Here is a 21,671-nt window from a genome sequence, read left to right on the forward strand (position 1 = left end):
CCTCAGACAGCCATTTTGCCTTTTTGCATTTCTTTTTCTTGGGAATGATCTTGCTCCCCATCTCCTGTACAATGTCACGAATCTCTGTCCATAGTTCATCAGGCACCCTGTCTGTCAGATCAGGTCCCTTAAATCTATTTCTCACTTCCTCTGTATAATTGTTAGGGATTTGATTTAGGTTATACTTGAATGGTCTAGTGGTTTTCCCTACTTTCTTCAATTTAAGTCTGAATTTGGCAATAAGGAGTTCATGATCTGAGCCACAGTCAGCTTCTGGTCTTGTTTTTGCTGACTATATAGGGCTTCTCCATCTTTGACTGCAAAGAATATAATCAATCTGATTTCGGTATTGACCATCTGATGATGTCCATGTGTAGAATCTTCTCTTGTGTTGTTGGAAGAGGGTGTTTGCTATGACCAGTGTGTTCTCTTGGCAAAACTCTACTAGCTTTTGCCCCATTTCATTCTGTACTCCAAGGCCAAATTTGCCTGTTACTCCAGGTGTTTCTTGACTTCCTACTTTTGCATTCCAGTCCCCTACCATGAAAAGGACATCTTTTTGTGGTGTTAGTTCCTGAAGGTCTTGTAGGTCTTCATAGAACCATTCACTTTCAGCTTCTCCAGCATTACTGGTCAGGACATAGACTTCGATTACTATGATACTGAATGGTTTGCTTGGAAACAAACAGAGATCATTCTGTCATTTTTGAGACTGCATCCAAGTACTGCATTTTGGACTCTTTTGTTGACTATGATGGCTACTCCATTTCTTCTAAGGGATTCTTGCCCACAGTAAGAATACCTCTATACAGCATCTCCCTATCCTGCTGTGATAATGAGGGTCTACACCAGACCACCACCTGCCTGTTGGATAACCTCCTCACCCTACATGAGCTATGATGCTACACCAGGACCCCTCTTACCATGTGGGTGCTTATACTCCACACACCTAAAGACTTTTGAACTGAAGTGTTTAGAAAGAGAAGAGATGTGAAGGGATGTGGCAGAGAGGAAAGAGGAAAGGAAAAAGAGGGAAAGAGGAAGAGAACCACTGCTCCTGGGGCAGTGTGTTGTGTGCACTCCTAGGTCAGTCAGTGCTCAGTGTAAAAAGCAAACCACTCCAGGTGTTTTAAACAGTAGATATTTACTTTAGGTAACCGGATGCTTACAGGCTCCTTGAGGGATGCAGCAGCAGATTCTAACCTGAGCCTTTGGGAATGATTTCTGAAAACATGCAGTACTGAGGCTGGTGTTGGATCATGCTGGTTGCAGTCCCTTCCACAGCAGTGTCTGGTGGTGGTTTAGTCTCTAAGCCATGTCTCATTCTTTGCAACCCCATGGACTTTAGCCTACCAGGCTCTTCTGTCCACTAGACTTCCCAGGCAAGAATACCAGAATGGGTTGCCATTTCCTTCTCCAGGGGATCTTCCTGACCCAGGAATCAGACCCAGGTATCCTGCATTTTGGGTGGATTCTTTACCAACTGACCCACCAGGAAAGGCAGCCTCTTCCACAGCAGTGTCTAAGCACCTTAAAACTTTGAAAGGAGACCCAAAAATGTTATCCATGTATCAGGGAGTCAAAGAAAGAGAGTTGCTGCTATCACCACTGTTACTCAACACCCAGGAACTGAAGAATAAATTCCAGAAATTGCCACAGATAAGCTACAATCTTGCTAACATATGGCAGCAACCTGAAACCGATTCTGTGCTTCTTACTTCTGTTTTCTATGTCACACAAGTGCATCTCGTTCAGTTCAGTTCAGTCACTCAGTCATGTCCAACTCTCCGCGACCCCATGAATCACAGCACGCCAGGCCTCCCTGTCCATCACCAACTCCCGGACTTCACTCAAACTCACGTCCACAGAGTCGGTGATGCCATCCAGCCATCTCATTCTCTGTCGTCCCCTTCTCCTCCCGCCCCCAACCTTTCCCAGCATCAGAGTCTTTTCCAGTGAGTCAACTCGTTGCATGAGGAGGCCAAAGTATTGCAGTTTCAGCTTTAGCATAAGTCCTTCCAATGAACACCCAGGATTGATCTCCTTCAGAATAGATTGGTTGGATCTCCTTGCAGTCCAAGGGACTCTCAAGAGTCTTCTCCAACACCACAGTTCAAAAGCATCAATTCTTCGGCGATCAGCCTTCTTCACAGTCCAACTCTCACATCCATACATGACCATGGGAAAAACCATAGCCTTGACTAGGGGCTCCAGCTTGAAAAGTTTCAGTAGATGTTTTTGGTTCACATAAATTTGTTTTGTTTTGTTCCTTAGGGTTCATTTGCTTTTTAGATTTCCAATATATTCAAACAGAAGGAAGATGAAATGGAGATTGAGTGGTCAATCCCAGAAACTTCCCTCTCCATTATTATATCCAGTTATTTATCATATTAGGGGATCCATGCTTTGTATAAACCCAATAAAATATTGGCATCGTAGTACACAAAATAGTCAGATCTTTTCGTGAGTGTTCCAAATATATAAATATTTAATTTCTAAGTCAATATATAATTTCTAAGTTCCAAATATATACATCATTTAATTTCTAAAGTTGAACAGAAAATATTACCAAGGAACTCCAAGCCCTGACATGGACACTGGGACATAGCCTTACGTCCATCCCAGGTTTGCTTCTGGCCACCTAGCCTCCTGATTCATCTCCTAGTCAGCGGCCTTCAAATCCCATTTCTTTCTTTTTAACATTTATTTGTAATTGATTGATGATTGGTTTACAATATTGGTTTGTCGCATTTCTTTTTTTAACCATCACTTTTCCTTTTCTTTCCAATTTTCCCTCCATCCTCTTAGACTCTCCTTCCATTGGTTTCATTTTACATTTTCAAGCTACTACCCACTCATTCTCAGCACACATGAACATGAACAAGATTTTATTTTATGGCTTCTTCTCCACCTTTTACGACTCACCATTGGCAGGAGAACATAGGTCCATTCAGATTTAACAAACCATAATTGACTTTACCTAAGGCAGTTCTTGCCTGGAGGATCCCAGGGATGGGGGAGCCTGGTGGGCTTCCGTCTATGGGGTCACACAGAGTCAGACATGACTGGAGTGACTTAGCAGCAGCAGCAAGGCAGTCAAGTGAGTTATTATCCATAATAGTGTTTAGTCCCAGGATGCCTGCGGATGCTCCTCCCTGATGCCCTCAAATCCCTCTACCACGTCCTGCACCACTGTCTTCCAGAGTGTTTCCACTTCCGGTAGCTGGCATCTCTTTGCCGCATCTCTTTGCTGGAGGGCTGCCCTCAGGCTGCTGGTATCCACATTGCCTTTTGTGGAAGGTGGAGAGTCAGCAGTGCCTGAAAAAGTCCATGTTCTTTCCCTGAACATCATAAACAACGACTAAGGAAATAAATAAATACTTCAGCTCCTCAGGCACCTGGTTGGGTTGCTGTGAGGCATGACTAGAGAGCAAGCCCAGCTACACCACAGTTACCTTCCATTTGACTTTGCTTGATGTCTCACACCTGGTTGGCCCACTTTGCTGCTGCCTTTCTGTCTTTTATTGGAAATACTTCTTAATAAATCACTTTCACATGAACCCTCAGGGACCGACTCTGAAGACTCTAACCTGAGACATTTGGAGAGATTGAATCCACCCTTTCAGTTCCCTTCCAAACAGGGCACTGTGTAAGGGTACATACTCCTAATGCCTCTACTTCTAATCAGCATGGGCTTGTTTAACAGTTTCCATTTCTATTTGGAGGAACTTTGTATTACCCATTGAAACTATTATTAACACAAAACAATCAGAGAGGCTAATAAGAGTCTAAATTTGCACATGATTTTCTTTTTTAAAAATCTTATTCTTTAACGAGCTGATAGAAATGAAAAAGCTTCAAATTTTCTAGAAATAAAGTAATACAAAGTACAGCCAAGAAGGAATGCTGTTCCTTACTTATCCAATTAACAAAGATTTTATTCCATTCTGGCAAAGGTAAGGTGAGATACAGTCATACACTCCTGGTGGGAATGTAAATTGATACCACCCCCCTGAAAAGCAATTTGTCAAAATATGTCAAGAGTATCAGAGATGTTCCAGCACTTGGGCTCAATTTGTACACATTTAGAAACCTATCCTAAGAAAATTACTTTGAAATTTTGGGTAAAGATTTATGCACAAAGATACCCTCTTTCTTTCTTTCACCTCAACATTTTTGGTAATAAGCATGTATTAGTTTTCTCATGAAAAAAACATATGCCTTAAATCATTACACAAGTTGTCCACCCCTTTAATGTTTCTAGGACACACATTTTCGAATCATGCTTGTTTTTTCCTTTATCCTCATAATACCAGATTTAGGGTTTACTTCAAGAGGAAACTTTCTTGTAAACAATTCATTGAAAGGCAGGTGATATTCTATATTAAGCTCTAAGAAAATGTCTTAAATGTACTCTGGGTACACAGTTCTCTTTGTATATGAGTCTCTCTACTGCTATTCCTTCCTTATACATTTATATGGAAAGAAAACTTGTGGAATTTTTAAAGTATTCCTCCATCCTGAGTGTCTATCCTGTCAAAAAACCATAGGAGATGTTATATAAGCCATATAATCCACTCATAATGTTCTTTCAGCCTTCACATTTGCCAAGAAGAAAACAAGGGATGGAAAGACAATGAATCAGTGAACATGCAAACACAAAACTTGAATGAAAAAAAAAGGTAATGAAACAATATGGTAAAAAAAAAAAAAATACATGCAAAATATAATCAGAACCCTATTCCATTATGGGGTTTATCCAATTTTCTTAAGGAGTATGAACATTATAAGGAAATCTATGTTTTATTCCTTTGTAACACTTAATAATCATCAATTAAATGATATCTGTATATAACGGAAAACAGATTTTTTCTGTATGATAATTCCCAGGCTTCTAGTCTAAATAAGCCTCCTGGTCCCATGCTATCCTAAGCCATCTCAGAAAAGGATCAAATAGTACAATATAAACCTCTTAAAAAATAAAAGATTATAATGAAAATTGCCATTCTTTCCAATTCTCTATTCATTGCAGATACACTCTGATTCTCTGGGTAGATAGAAACAGTTGACTATAAAGGTTTTAGACGTGATAATAGATATAATGCGTCATCAGTGACTGAGACAAGAGGACAATAAAGGAAGAAATAGCAAGCGGATACACTTGGGTAGTGAGTCCCTGAAGCGGGAGAGAGGTTTAAAAGAAAGGATCAGGGAAAAGGATGAGATAAATGCGGGAAAATGAGCTGCAGTGGGTGGCCAGGAAGTCAGCAGCTGGTGTTTAAGTGTGGCCAAGAGAGAGGAGGAGAAAGTACTGAAGAGGGACTTGAGAGATTGAGGGAGCCTAGGGAGAGCAGTGTGTTCAAAGGTCCTGGGAAGGAATCCAAGGAACCATACACTAGTTTAACAAGGCCCCAGTGGTTGCTAAGAGCTCGAATTTGGCCGGAGTGGAAGGTTGAGCTTGGAACCCTATAGAAAAGAACAAATAATCTCAGTGAAGGCAGTGCTAACACTCAATTGTCTGACCCAGAAGAGAGACAGGCGGGAAAGAGAGAGACAGAGAGGATAGAGGCTGCTCATGAGTTTAACCTGAATCAGTCTAAAGGCTGGGTCCGTGTGGTTTTCCTTTTCTCTAGGAGACTTTGGTGGCCAATATCAATATTTCTTTGGCCTCTTTGGATTGGGGCATCTTTGAACAATAGGTGATGCACAATGAAAAGTAAGTGATGGTGATGTTTTCTGGAACTCTGAAACCTAACATCACAGACAGAGCGATGAGCTTTCCTGTGCAACGCTCTGGGATGGTGCCCAGAAGCTGTATTAATGGCTGCTTTCAGCCAGTGGTGTGTTAGCAAGGCAGGAAGGGGCCTTGAGCAAACCGGGTGTGGGAGGATGCTCAGAGTTGCATGGGTTGCCTTTCCCAGGCCACTCAAGGGGCCTTGTCTACAAGCTGGAAGCAATTTTTTCCTGATGGGAGCACTGAAGCCAAGACTTTTTATTCTGTTGTGCATAATGAGAAAAGAAGAAAATGCTCTGTGCCCTTATAAGTGATTCCTGTTTGAGAGGGCCTTACCAACTCTCCTTGCACAGAATCTAGTGCCCCCCGCCCAAAGAGGGAAGCAGATCTTAAAAGCTATGAGCAGGAATGTACCCACCTTCAACTCTCACCTGGCTTTGCTGTCAGCACATTTAGATGAGAATTTATACCTGGAGAATTTATATCTATCTCCTTGATCAGGCCCCTCCATAATCTCCCTGCTTTCTCCATCAATCAAAGGGAATTAGAACATTTGCCCTAGAGACAGGGAGTGCAAAGAAACTCGTTCAAACCTCTGCAACTAAGGTGTGACCCCAGTGGGGCTTGACACCCGTGCCTAGCAGAGGTTTGCCAAATGGAGGTGTCAAGCTGTGCAAAGATGAAAAGAAACAGGCCCTGGGAGATCTGTGAAGACAGTGAGAAAACACAGAAGCTGAGAGTCTTCTATTTTTACCTGGCAGTCAGGTGGTTCATCCTAGGGCAAGCTCCCAGGCAGGGAGAGGTCCAAGTCTCCCCAGGAATCCTGTTTGTAGCTTCCTGGGATCATTATCTCTTAGAGAGGCAAACACTGAGGGTGCCTTGCTGAGAAGACCTGCTGTGGGATTAACTTTGCATGGTGAATCACGAAAGGGAGAGGGTTGTTTTAACATCTTTCTTTCCGAGTCTGCACTTGACTTCTTACACAAATTTCAAGGCACGTTTGCCATCAGTATTTTCTTAATTTCTCCTTTCTACCTCTCCACCCCGTGCTATGTCCATGTCACCTGGAACTCCCATGCTGGCTTGGCTGCCCAGGAACTCTTTATGAATTGTCTCCTTATTTGTCATTCACACATGGGTTGAATACTTAATAGAATCCAAGCATTCTGGCCAATCACTAGATATACGGAGCTGAATAAGAAGCAACCCATGCCATTTAGGAGCAGAGTCTTATATAGAGACAGAGAGGGGGAAAATGTGTTCAGATCAGTTCAGTCACTCAGTTGTGTCTGACTTTTTGCGACCCCATGCCAGGCCTCCCTGTCCATCATCAACTTCCAGAGTCCACCCAAATCCATGTCCATCAAGTCAGTGATGCCATCCAACCATCTCATCCTCTGTTGTCACCTTCTCCTCCTGCCCTCAATCTTTCCCAGCATCAGGGTCTTTTCAAATGAGTCAGCTCTTTGCATCAGGTGGCCAAAGTATTGGAGTTTCAGCTTCAACGTCAGTCCTTCCAATGAACACCCAGGACTGATCTCCTTTAGGATGGACTGGTTGGATCTCCTTGCAGTTCAAGGGACTCTCAAGAGTCTTCTCCAACACCACAGTTCAAAAGCATCAATTCTGCGCTAAGCTTTCTTTATAGTCTAACTCTCACATCCATACATGACCACTGGAAAAACCATAGCCTTGACTAGATGGACCTTCGTTGGCAAAGTAATGTCTCTGCTTTTTAATATGCTGTCTAGGTGTGGTAGGCTGTAAATTCAAGAATAAAGGTATAGGTGTCCTATGGGGACCAAAAGGAAGGGGAACCAAAGTTTAGGAGATAAAATAAGGGTTGGGGGGTAAAGAGTCCAGCTGGGTTTTTTCAAAAGAGATCGCATTTCCATCAGGGAAAGAACAGATCCAGGGAACAACATGAACAAGGTCTAGGGTTGGACAGTGTACAGGCATTCCAGGAAGACAGAAGGCAGCCAAGAAGGCAAAGTGTGGGATAAAGGAGAGGAGGGCAGAAGGGCCAGGAGGAAGCTGAACTAGGAGGTTTGAGCGTTTGAAGGCCCTATTAAGAAGTTTGGACTTTCTAGATAGTGGCAAGTCTCTGAATACTTTAAAGCAGATGACTGTTGTTTTTTAAGAAAGAGCAGTGTGACTGCAGGACGGAAAATGAATAGTAAGAGGAGAAATCTGGGTAGGTGGCTAATTCAATAGATTGGGCATGGGATGATGAGAATTTGAAGTAGGGAAGTGGTAGTGAAGAGAAGAAACTAAAGGGGCTGTTTAGAGAGACAGGTCAGGAAGAATTAACAGGATTGGTCGATCATGAAATATGATTGTTGAGAGAGACTGGAATACACAATAACTGAGTTTTCTGACTTGTGCAGACTAGACTGAGTAATATGTCCATGGTCTGACATGAGTTTGGGAGAAATGGTCACAGGAACTCATGAGCTCCTCAGGACTATAGAGGAGCCTACAAGATGGCCAGAGGAGTTGAAGTTCAAAGCTGAGGAGAGGGCCAGCCTTGCAGGCATCAGTTAGAGAATCATGAGTACATGAATGAAGGAAATAGAGAAAATCAACCAGAGAGGGTCTTAAGTCTTACTTTGGATAATACGTTATATTTCAAAATTATTTCTCTCTCTCCTATGAATTAAAATTTCAATCACTTTCAATCCTTCCATGCCACAATCTCAACATACTTTTAAGGAGAAAGCAGATGTCTATGTTATTTTTTCACACTGTTCATGGAGTTCTCAAGGCAAGAATGTTGCAGTGGTTTGCCATTCACTTCTCCAGTGAACCACATTTTGTCAAACCTCTCCACTATGATCCATCCATCTTCAGTGGCCCTAGATGGCATGGCTTATAGTTTCTTTGAGTTAGATAAGGCTGTGATCCACACAAAATGCTGGGCTGGATGAAGCACAAGCAGGAATCAAGATTGCCAGGGGAAATATCAATAGCCTCAGATATGCAGATGACGCCACCCTTATGGAAGAAAGGGAAGAAGAACTAAAGAGCCTCTTGGTGAAGGTGAAAGAGGAGAATGAAAAGGTTGGGTTAAAACTTTACATTCAAAAAACAAAGATTATAGCATCCGGTCCCATCACTTCATGGCAAATGGATGCGGAAACAATGGAAACAGTGAGAGATGTTTTATTTTCTTGGGCTCCAAAATCACTGTAGATGGTGACTGCAGCCATGAATTTAAAAGGCACTTGCTCCTTTGGAAGAAAGGCTATGTCAAACTTAGACAGCATATTAAAAAGCCAACAAAGGTCCATCTAGCCAAAGCTATGGTTTTTCCAGTAGGCATGTATGGATATGAGTTGGACCACAAAGAAGGCTAAGCACGGAAGAAATGATGTTTTTGAACTGTGGTGTTGGAAAAGACTCTTTGGAGTCTCTTGGACAGCAAGGAGATCCAACCAGTCCAACCTAAAGCAAACCAATCCTGAATATACACTGAAAGGACTGATGCTGAAACTGAAGCTCCAATACTTTGGTCACCTGATGCACAGAGCTGACTCATTAAAAAAGACCTTGATTCTGGGAAAGACTGAAGGAGGAGAAGAAGGGGATGACAGAAGATAAGATGACTGGATGGCCTCAATGGATATGAGTTTAAGCAAGCTCTGGGAGATGGTGAAGGACAGGGATGTCTGGCGTGCTGCAGGCCATAAGGTTGCAAAGAGTCAGACACGACTGAGTGACTGAACAACAACAGTGTTATTTTTAATGAAAGGGTAAATGATGGATTGTTAGTTTGATGAGAAGAACTTGCCTTTGAGGTCAAATCTAAAACCCCACGGATGGGGTGAAGAAAGGTGCAGAAAGAAGAGCAATGTGCATACTACAAGAACTGACATCACCACCTTGAGAGTCAGATGGAACTGATATTATTAGTTTTGTTACATAGATGAGTAATCTGAGGCCTAATAATTCAATAATAACCTAAGGTTTAGAACAGTTTAATGGCTGGTATGAATATGATAGATTTGGGGTTTGAACACTATTTTCCTCAATTCCAGGTGGTGCTAATGGTAAAGAACCCACATACCAATGCAGGAGATGTAAGAGACACATGTTCCTTCCCTGGGTTGGGAAAATCCCCTGGAGGAGGGCATGGCAACCCACTCCAGTATTTTTTCCTGGAGAATCCCATGGACAGAGGAGGCTGGTGGGCCTCCTCCATGGGGTCACAAAGAGTCAGACATGACTGAATCAGCTTAGCATGCATGCACGTTCTTAAAGCCCAGTTCAGTAGTTTTCTTTTTGCCTTATACTAGCTTGCTTTTCATACTGTCCATGGGGTTCTCAGTATATAAGAAAAGCTATGAAAACCTAGAAAGAATATTAAAAAGCAGAGACCACTTTGCCAACAAAGGTTTGTATAGCCAAAGCTATGGTTTTTCCAGTAGTCATGTACAGATGTACGAGTTGGACCATAAAGAAGGCTGAGTGCCAAAGAATTGATGCTTTTGAACTGTGGTGTTGGAGAAGACTCTGAAGAGTCCCTTGGACTGTGCTGAGTTCAAACCAGTCTATCCTAAAGGAAATCAGCCTGAATATTTATTGGAAGGACTGCTGCTGAAGCTGATGCTCCAATACTTTGACCACCAGATGAGAAGAGCCGACTTATTGGAAAAGACCCTGAAGCTGGGAAAGACTGAAGGCAAAAGAAGGGGGCAGCAGAGGATGAGTTGGTTAGATAGCATCACTGACTCAATGAACATAAATTTGAGCAAACTCCAGGAGACAGTGGAGGACAGATGAGCCTGGCATGCTATGGTCCATGAGGTTACAAAGAGTCATACATGACTTAGTCATTGAATAACAACAAATCTGCTTTTCAGAGACAATATGGAGAAAGGCCAGTATCCTTTTTATTTGTTTAATTGGAGTATAATTGCTTTACAATGTTGTATTAGTTTCTGCTGTACCACAGTATGAATCAGTCATAAGTGTATATATATATATCCCCTCCCTCTTGAGCCTCTCTCCCACCACCCCATCCCACCCCTTTAGGTCATCACAGAGCACCAAGCTGAGTTCCCTGTGCTATATAGTAGCTTCCCGCTAGCTATCTATTACATACATGGTAGCATGTATACATGCCAAGGCAACTCTCTCAGTTTGTCCCACCCTCCCCTTCTTCCCAAGTCCACAAGTCCATTCTCTATATGTGTGTCTCTTTTGCTGCCCTGCAAATAGATTCATCAATGCCATCTTTCTAGATTCCACATACATGTGTTAATATATGATATTGTTTTTCTCTTTCTAACTTACTTCACTCCATATGACAGACCCTAGGCTCATCCACATCACTACAGATGACCCAGTTTTGTTCCCTTTTATGGCTGAGCAATATTCTATTAAGGCCAGTATTCTTGAATGCTATTGGCAGTTAAGAAGTACCTTTCTTCCTTAGTGTGAAGCAGGAAGAGGGAGGGCCGTGGAAAGTTTATGACAGTGGAAATTGTCCAACAAGCCACATTTTGGGAGTCTTTCTCCAGATTTGCTTTCTTACAGGATTTCAAAAGTTGGACGCTTATTTCCCCAAAGGCATGCATTTCAATTGTTGGCGAGGGTGGGGCCCCTCAGGTCATAATACCAGAGGCCCATTTTGCAGCTTTCTCTCTAAAATCTGCGTTGTCTTTCAATTCTCAAACGAACTGCAATGTATCTATATATATTTCCTACCAAAATCACTCAAATATCAATGCTGAAATGAAAGACTAGCACTTTTAGAGCTATGTGTATTGTCAATATTTCATAGCTTTCAATCCCAGAGTAAAGAGCATAATCTTAATAGTTTTTCATTCTAATGCCCTGTTATTTACCCAATATGATTGGGAAAAGACAAAGAGAAAGACCTTGACCTTTTGAAGATTTTTTTTTAAGTGCATTTTATAGTCTGCATAACAAGCCAGTGGTTGTTTAGGCTATATTTCGCCCTGTAATTCATGTTAGAGGTATCTTCACCAGAGACCTGAAATGGAATTTTTATTTGATTTACATTTATAGTGCAATTTTCTCTGGCATGTTACTTTACTTGTAAGTTGCACCAAAACATGAGGTAAATAAGTAGATTACATTGCTAAGCAAAGAACAGAAAAAACATATTTTAAAAAACTAGATTTCAGAATAATTAATTTTTTAAAGACTGCATCAATCTACATACCTGATTTCCATTTCAGAAACTGGAAAACTTAAAAAATGTATAAAATACTAATAATTCTTAAATGGCTTTGTAAACCAGCAAGACACAATTATAGAAAAGGTACACCTTTTTCACCACAATTTCATTGGCATTTATACAGCCAACAAATATTAAATTCTTAGGTAAAATCATTCAGCTGAGTGCTTGGGATAATGCAGTCAATTACACAAAATAGTTTTATCCCTCATGGAACTTTTATAAGCAGAGAAGTGAAAGAGAAAGAGGTCACACATGTATATATACATGGCTATATTTATACAGGTACATGTGTGTATATATATATATATGTATATATATATACACACACACATATATATACACACATGTATATATGGAATTATACCTATATTCTACTAATGTGTTTTAATGGAGAGATTACATCATTTCAATTTTAACTGACATTTGATTTCTATAAAGCTTAAATAATCTTTTATGATTTTTGCCATTTATATTTCTCCTTAAAAAAATTGACTATGACATGTGTTACTTAGTTGTGGCTCAGGGATGTTCTTCTCAGTTTGAATGATGTATTTATATAATCATGTCATATTTACTGAAAGTTTCCCAGCTTCGTATACATTTATATGAAAATTCTATGTCTATGAACATAAAGAAATTATTATATAATCAACCTGATCAGTCTTACTCTTTCTGATCTGTGTTTTTATTTCAGAACTTAGAAAATCTCACCCAGAACTCCTACTTCTTCTCCTTCCACCAACATGAGTCCAATAGGAAAGAAGGAAGAAAACAATATCATATTTTGAGATCCCTACTTCTCTATGTGTTAATCATTCAGTGGTGTCCGACTCTTTGTGACCCCATGGACTGCAGTCCACCAGGCTTCTCTGTCCATGGGATTCTTCAGGCAAGAATACTGGAGTGGGTTGCCATTTCATTCTCCAGGGGATGTTCCCGACCTAAGGGTCGAACCCGGGTCTTCAGCATTGAGGGCAGATTCTTTACCATCTGAGCCACCCGGGAAGCGCAATAGATTGATTTCTATGTCTGTGCTATTTAATATGTATTATTCTATAGACAATAGAGAAGGCAATGGCAAGCCACTCCAGTACTCTTGCCTAGAAAATCCCATGGACAGAGGAGCCTGGTAGGCTGCAGTCCATGGGGTTGCTACAAGTCAGACATGACTGAGCGACTTCACTTTCACTTTTCACTTTCACACATTGGAGAAGGAAATGGCAACCCACTCCAGTGTTCTTGCCTGGAGAATCCCAGGGAAAGGGGAGCCTGGTGGGCTGCCATCTGTGGGGTCACACAGAGTCGGACACAACTGAAGTGACTTAGCAGCATTCTATAGACAATAAAAATGTGATAAAAACATACCTACTATTTTATAACCTTGATTTTTTCACCTTTCTTGTAGTAACACATTTTTCCATGTCAGTAACTACTTATCTGATCATGTTTTTGAAAATATATAGTTTTTATATATCCTCCAACTAATAAATATTTAGAATTGGTTCAAATTAAAATTAAGACTGCTATAGTTTCCAAGAACAAAGTCTGGTATTCATGAAGCCAAGAGTCAGGGAAAAAGCATTTAAAGAAAGACTAATCAGCTGTGGCAAATGAGGTAGAATAATCAATTCACTGCTGAGAATTGACCATTGGGTCTGGAAAAATGTAAGTTGTTAGTGGTCTTAACAGTTTCCATGGCATGCTGGAGAGGAAGTTCTGAAGAGGTAAGAGGTGGTAAGGAAAAGTTGACAGTGAGTTAGAGCAGATTTCTTGTGTTGCTTGGCTTTAATGGAGGGCATTTCTAACAAGGAGGTAAAAGATGGGCAAAGACAAACTTACCCATATTTTTTAAGATGGGAGATGCTGGGGTTTGAGAGAATCAATAGAAAACATCCCTTTCATATCTGCCCAAATTCTGAATCTACGACACATAGGAAACAGGTAGTCGAAGATCAGAATATTACTTACTGACAAAACTGTTAAGGTATATGGATTAAGTCCATCAGCCATATGCAACTGGTAATGTTTTACAGAGAATTAGGTAGACTTACCTGCCCAGTACCTGGCAGCCCTGAACAATTGTAGAGCTTCCCCACTGGGGTCTGCCCTTGTAATACATAATTTTAAGGAAATGAATAATAGGTGGATCTTCTTTCGGAAGGTAGAAGCCCAAGGAGAAAGAGAGAAGAAGCTGAGTTGAGCTTCTCTATTCACCAATCAGATAATTTCCCCATTCCCTGGAGGATGAATGAGTTCTTTCCTAACAAAAGATATCTCACCATGTCTGCTTACCAATAGAAACAGGAAAAACTGAAAATTCAGGGGAGAAGACCAGAGTTCTTGAGTAGGTTACAGTAGATGAGATCTAGTACACAAGCATTTGATAGGAACTAGGGAAGTTTATCCCATTTATTAGGAGAGGAGACAGAAGGTAAGGGTACAGATAAAGTGCAATTGACAAATTTGGTGTTGGAAAATGCATTTCTTTCTTCTGATTGTTCTTATTTCTCTGTGAAATAAGAGGCGAGATCATCAGTTATGAGTGAAAAGAGGAGAACAGTTTCAAAGAGACAGATGGTGTGAAATAATCTTCTCCAAGAGTGGGGAAGGAAATTGACTAGAGAGATGAAGACTGGCTGAGCAGTGCTGAGGGTCCACTTGAGTTTTGCGGTTATAAATTTAGAGTGAGTTCATGCAGTGTGGTAATAGATTTTTTTTTCTCCCCTGGCCACACTGCTCAAATGCAGGAAAAGACGAGGCAGAGAGCTTTATTTAACCATGGCTGTGCTTTTGCCAGGTGACTCTTAGAGAGAGAGAGGAAAAAGAAAGGGTGTTTCTATTGTATGCAAGGGGGTGATGAAGCACGGAACTTGGTTTAGTTAAAGAGAATAAAAAGGTTGAGAGGTACAATAAAAAGGAAACAGGGCAAGGGCAATGAACTGAAGTTCCTAATGGGGTCAAAGAAATGTTGATTTGAGTACTGGGATAAATTTGTTGGAAAGTTAGGTGTGACTGTTACAGAATAAAGTGCTTGAAATTGAGATATGTAAAAAGCAATGACAGGGTCCAGAGTTTAGCTCTGAGAGTCAGTAGCCAAGGGGGATGGGTTGAAGACATCATTCCAAGTAAAGAGATCAAGGTTCTGAGAAGAAAGTTTGCGGGATGGACCATCTACATAACTGCTGAAGATGATGCCATATACACTGGGCCAAGTGCTAAAAGCTTCAGTGAGTCATATAACTGAAAGATTAGAGAATGATTTCAGGGAGGAAGAGTGGAAAGTAGCTTTGTCTGCTTTTGGGTTCTGGAGGAAGAGTGGAAAGTAGCTTTGTCTGCTTTTGGGTTCTGGAGGAAGAGTGGAAAATAGCTTTGTCTGCTTTTGGGTTCTGGAAGAAGATAGAAGAGAAAAAATATCTGAGAAAACAATGGCAAGTAAGGAGGGCACCAATTATCTTGGGTCCACAGTGTGGGGACTGGGTGAGAAAAAGCAGGTACCACTTGAGAGGGCCTCAGCTACTTTCTTTGACTTTTTTAGATAGATCATAAGATAAAGAGATGAATGTTCCTGGGAGAGACCACGGTTGTGGAAGATGATGCCAAAGAAAGAACATAAGTGAAATGATTTAGATGATTAGGGGATGTAGATCTGGGGATGTGGAGATGTTCCTGTGTGTTATTTGCTGACCTGGGCTCCTGGACGTCTGGAAGAGATAGAGGTAAATAAGGCATACTGGCATTAGTCCTGATGGTCTCTTTGAAGAAGGCAGGTCCTTGATTCCATTTACATCCTTTTTCTTGGTTATAATAGGGGAAAAGTGGAATATCTGATGATGAGAACGGTGGTCTTAACATGGACTTATAGAAATCTGTAAAGTTCCTTAAATCCAGCTGAGGGAAACATTATAGTATACTGAGCTATTCACTTTGCTCTTTTCTGTCCAGAATTTTCTGTGTCTGGTCTGTTTATTCTATGTAATGTAATGTAATGTGCACGCATATTCAGTCACTCAGTCATGTCCAACTCTTTATAACCCCATGGACTATAGCCCTCCAGGCTCCTCTGTCCATGGGATTCTCCAGGCAAGAATACTGGAATGGGATGCCATTTCGTCTTCCAGGGAATCTTCCTCACCCAGGGATTGAACCTGCATCTCCTGTAGCTCCTGCACTGGCACGTGGATTCTTTACCACTAAGTCACCTGGGAATCCCATGTAATGTAATATTACATTGTAAACTTTGAAAAAAAATTCCTTTGGATTTTTGATGTTGATTAATTCTTAAGATTGATTTGAAGCTTAGTAGAAAAATATCAGAATCCTCCTCTTCCTTCTACTCAGAAATAAATTCTCTCCCTCCTCTGAATTTCTCATAACCCTTTACTTAGATCTCTCTTACATTTAATCACAATTTTTTTGTGAATGTCTTATATATATGACATATACAACTTTCTATTACACGGCAGTGCTCCCAAACTATACCTTAAATATAGTGGTTCTGAAATAAATATATGTGGAATGTATGAATAAAAAAAGCAATGAACAAGCTGGGAATCTGAAAGTCTGCATTTGAGAATCATTCTGCCTCTTACTAGGTACGTAACCTTAGCAAGTTATTTAACTTCTCATACTTGTATCTGTAGGATGGGAATAATAATGGTCTTCTCTACTTACAACCACTGAAGTAAAAAGTGTGAAAATTAGATACAGTACTGGAGCAAGCTTTGAAAACTCATTCAAGGAAGTGATTTAAAAATGACATTTGAAAAAATATTATCATTCATTACAAGACAATTTGATAATTTGAAAGAAGCACTCTATTATATGTCCAACAATTATTTTTGGCTCAAATACATCCTGAAGTAATAAACCTGGCTAAGACACAGATGGTAATTAGGCCCTTTCATTTCGCCATGAATGAAATACTTCACTTTAAAATACTTTCCATACTTTAGCATGGAAGTACTACTGAAGGCAGTGGCCATGAACTGACATTCAACTCTAAACTCAACAAAAATATGCTATTCCTCCATACTACACCAAAATCCCAACATTACTTATTCCCTAGAGTTAAATATTGTCTTTATTCTTGAATTCTATTTCAAAGAATGTAGAGGAAAAGTATAGTACAGTGCCTTGAATTTGAATACCAGTTTTGTGACTTAGTGGATTTAAAATTTTAACACGGTTTCCTAATTTATAAACTAGAAATGATAGTATCTTCCTCCTAAAGTTATTCTGAGGAAAAAATATGATAATATTTAAAATATGTATGTGAGCATTTTGATGTGATACCTGGCCAATGACAATATCTCAAAAAATGTTGGGCGTTTTTAAAATCATCATAAAATGTCTAGTAACATACCAAGGAGGATAAATGAAATGGAAAACAAAGAGCTAATACAGAGAATCAACAAATCTGAAAGACTGTTCTTGGAAAAAGATTAATAAAATAACCAAACCCATGGGGAGATTGATCAAGAAAAGTAGAGCAAGAACACACAAGAAATGCTAGAAATGAAAGAGAGATATAACTGCAGATACAGCATCAGTTCAGTTCAGTTCAGTTGCTCAGTCGTGTCCAACTCTTTGCGACCCCATGAATCACAGCACGCTAGGCCTCCCTGTCTATCACCAACTCCCGGAGTTCACTCAAACTCATGTCCATCAAGTCGGTGATGCCATCCAGCCATAGGTTAACATTTAATAAGACAATATTGTTAATGCCAATAAGTTCAAAGAGTTAGACAAAAGAGATACATTTCTAGAAGAGAATTATAAATTACCAAGCCTGGGAAGAAACAGAAAGTTAAAATATTCCTACGGAGGAAGAAAATGAAAGTGTTAGTCGTTCTGTCATATCCAACTCTTTGTGACCCCATGAATTTAGCCCACCAGGCTCCTCTGTCCATGGAATTCTCCAGGCAAGATTACTGGGTGGATAGCCATTCCCTCCTCCAGGGGATCTTCCCAACCCATGGATCAAACCGGGTCTCCTGCTTTGCAGGTAGACCCTTTATCATCTAAGCCACCATATTTCTCTAATCCTTAAAGAAATTGAATTAGTAGTATCAAACCTTCTCATAACAGGTCAAGATAATTTTATAAGCGAGTTATACCAAAGCTTTATGGAGCAGATAACACTCATCTTATTCAATCCAGAGAACAGAGAAAGAAGTAAATCTCCTCAAACTCACTTTGCAAGATGAGTAAAGCTTAGATGTCAGAACTACAAGAATATGAGAAACTAAAATTGCAGTTTAATCTGACTCATAAACATAGATTCAGTGTCCTACCTAAACCAAAATTTATAAACCAAGTCCATCAAAACAAACAAAAAATAATACATAGAAATACGTATGAAATACATATTTATCTAAGAAATAAAAGGTTGCAACATTATAAATCTACTAATACATTTTTCAAAATTAATATTTAAAGAAGAAAAATCATATAGTCATCTTAATAGATGCAAATAAGGCAATTGATAAAATTCAGCAACCTTAGCAAAAAAAATTGAAGAAATTTTCTTTAACTTGATAGAGTGTGTCTGCCACAAATATATAATAAGTATTGTGATAAATGGTGAAAAATTAGAATCATTCCATTTAATCTTAGGAATATAGTGAAGATACTACTATTATTACTTTGATTCAACAATGTACTAGAGATCTAGCTGGAGCAGTATGGCAAGATAAAAGAAGATGTAAATATATGGAAAGGAAGTGTGTCTACCTGCTTGGATTGCTATAACAACATATGATAAACTGGGTGGTTTAAACAACAGACCAAGGTTCTAGCCAGTTTGGTTCCTGTTATGATCTTGCTTCCTGGCTTGCAAACAGATAGCTTCTTGCTGTGTTCTCATATGGCAGAAGGAGAGGGAGAGGGGGAGAGAGAGAGCGAGCAAGCATGAAAGTAAGCTTATCTTACTTATCTTGTCTTCTTATAAGGTTACTAAACCCATCATGAGGACCTCATTCTCATAACCTAGTGTAAATTACTTACCTCCCAAAGGCCCCATCATCAAATGCCATCACATTGAGAGTTAGGACTTCAACATAAGAATTTGGAGGTGAGGGAGGAAATAATTTGAGGCAACAATTCAGTCTGTAGCAAGAAGATATCAAAACATCTAAATGATTGATTTTCTGCATAGGAAATCACATGGGTCTACAGAAAAATATTGTTGATAACTGTGATTAGCAAAATGGCCAAAATGGGATTAATATATAAAAGTCAGTCACATTTTTTTTCTACCAGAAACAATAGACAATAAATATTTTGAAATATAAAATTTATAGTAGCAATTAAAAAACCATAAAATACCTAAGAATAAATCTTAGAAAGTGTGTGTAAGTATTCATGGAGAAAATTAGAAAACTTCATTAAACAACATTAAGGAAGATCTAAATAAATGGAAAGAAAAGTGGACCAACTACACAGAATAGAGAGATCAGTATATAAGAGAACTTTACATATATGACAAAGTGAAATAAATGGGGAGAGAATATACAATGGTGTTGGGAAAATTGACTTACTTTAGAAAAAAAAATGTGGACATCTCTATAAAACTGTTTACAAAAGTGAACTATATGGATGAATTAAAAATCTAACTGTAAGAATTACATTTTAAAATTCTTAAAAAGAAACACAGGAAAATAACTTTGTAACTTAGAATACTGGTTTTCTATTGGTGTTAAAAAATTACCACAAACTTAGTGGCTTAAACAACAGAAATTTATTGGCAGAAGTTTTAAAATAAAGTGCCTGTAAGTTGTGTTTCTTCTGGATCCTCTAGGAAAGAACCCCTTTTCTTACCTTTCCCTGCTTCTAGAGGCCATCTGCATTTCTTGGCTTGTGGTCCTTTCTTCAGTCATCAAAGCCAGCATCATAGCATCTTCAAATCAGGAAGGACAAGAACATTCTTTGACATAAATCACAGCAATATCTTTTTTGATTCATCTCCTGGAGTAATGGAAATAAGAACAAAAATAAATGGGACCTAATTAAACTCAAAAGCTTTGGCACAGCAAAGAAAACCACAAACAAAATGAAAAGACAACCCACAGAATAGGAGAAAATAGTTGCAAACCATGCAACTGACAAGGAATTAATCTCCAAAATTTACAAACAGCTCATGCAGTGCAATATAAAAAGAAAATAAACAACCCAGTAAAAAAAAGAAAAAATGGGCAGAAGACCTAAACAGATGTTTCTCCAAAGAAGACATACAGATGGCCAAAAGGCACATGAAAAGATGCTCAACAGTGCTAATTATTAGAGAAATGCCAATCAAAACTACAATAAGATAGCAGTCATAATGGCCAACATCAAAATGTCTACAAACCAATTCTGGAGAGGGTGTGGAGAAAAGGGAACCCTCTTACACTGTTGGAGGTAATGAAAATTGGCACAATCACTATGGAGAATAGTATGGAAGTTTCTTATAAAACTAAAAACTGAGTTACCATATGATCCAGCAATCCCAGTCCTGGGCATATATCCAGAAAAAAACCATGGTTTGAAAGGATACAAGTACACCAGTGTTCACTGCAGCATTATTTACAACAGCCAAGACATGGGAAGAACCTAAATGTCCATCAGTAGATGAACAGGCAGAGAAGATGTGGCACATGTATAAAATGGAATATATTCAGCCATTAAAAAGAATGAAATAATGCCATTTGCAGCAACATGGATGGACTTGGAGATTATCATATTAATGAAGTAAGTCAGAGAAAGACAAGTATCATATATCATTTATGTGAGGAATCTTAAAAAAAAATGATACAGATGAACTTATTTACAAAAGAGAATTCCAAATTTACAAACTTAGAGAACAAAATTATGGTTACTATGGGGGAAAGTTTAGTGGGGATAGTTAGGGAGTTTGGAACTGACATGTACACACTGCTATATTTTAAATGGATAACCAACAAGGACTACTGTATAGCACAGGGAACTCACAACTTTTTGCATTTTGTTGCCCAATAAATCCAATACTATTTTGGTAAAAAAAAAAATTATGTAATAACCTAAATGGGAAAATGATTGGAAAAGTAATAGATATATGATTGTTTATAACTTAGCTGTACACCTGAAACTAACACATTTAAAATCAACTATACACCAATATCAGAGAAGGCAATGGCAAGCCACTCCAGTACTCTTGCCTAGAAAATCCCGTGGATGGAGGAGCCTGGTAGGCCGCAGTCCATGGGGTCGCTACAAGTCAGACATGACTGAGCGACTTCAATTTCACTTTTCACTTTCACACATTGGAGAAGGAAATGGCAACCTACTCCAGTGTTCTTGCCTGGAGAATCCCAGGGAAAGGGGAGCCTGGTGGGCTGCCGTCTATGGGGTCGCACAGAGTCGGACACGACTGAAGTGATTTAGCAGCAGCAGCATCAGTTCAGTTCAGTCGCTCAGTCGTGTCCGACTCTCCGCGACCCCATGAATCACAGCACGCCAGGCCTCCCTGTCCATCACCAACTCCCGGAGTACACTCAAACTCATGTCCACAGAGTCGGTGATGCCATCCAGCCATCTCATTCGTCGTCAAGTTAATCTTGCAAAGTGAGCTAAATCAAGCTTTGCTAATATGATTAAGTGGGTTTTGTCTACTCAGTAAATTTTCAAGGTTGGTCTCCAATTTTTTCTTTTTAATTTTTAACAGGGTTAATATCTGAAATATACAAAGAATTCACACAACTCAATATAAAAAAA

This window comes from Moschus berezovskii, chromosome 9 (assembly GCF_049115385.1).
Source record: "Moschus berezovskii isolate FMDL1 chromosome 9, NW_MosBer_1.0, whole genome shotgun sequence".
Taxonomy (NCBI): Eukaryota; Metazoa; Chordata; class Mammalia; order Artiodactyla; family Moschidae; genus Moschus; species Moschus berezovskii.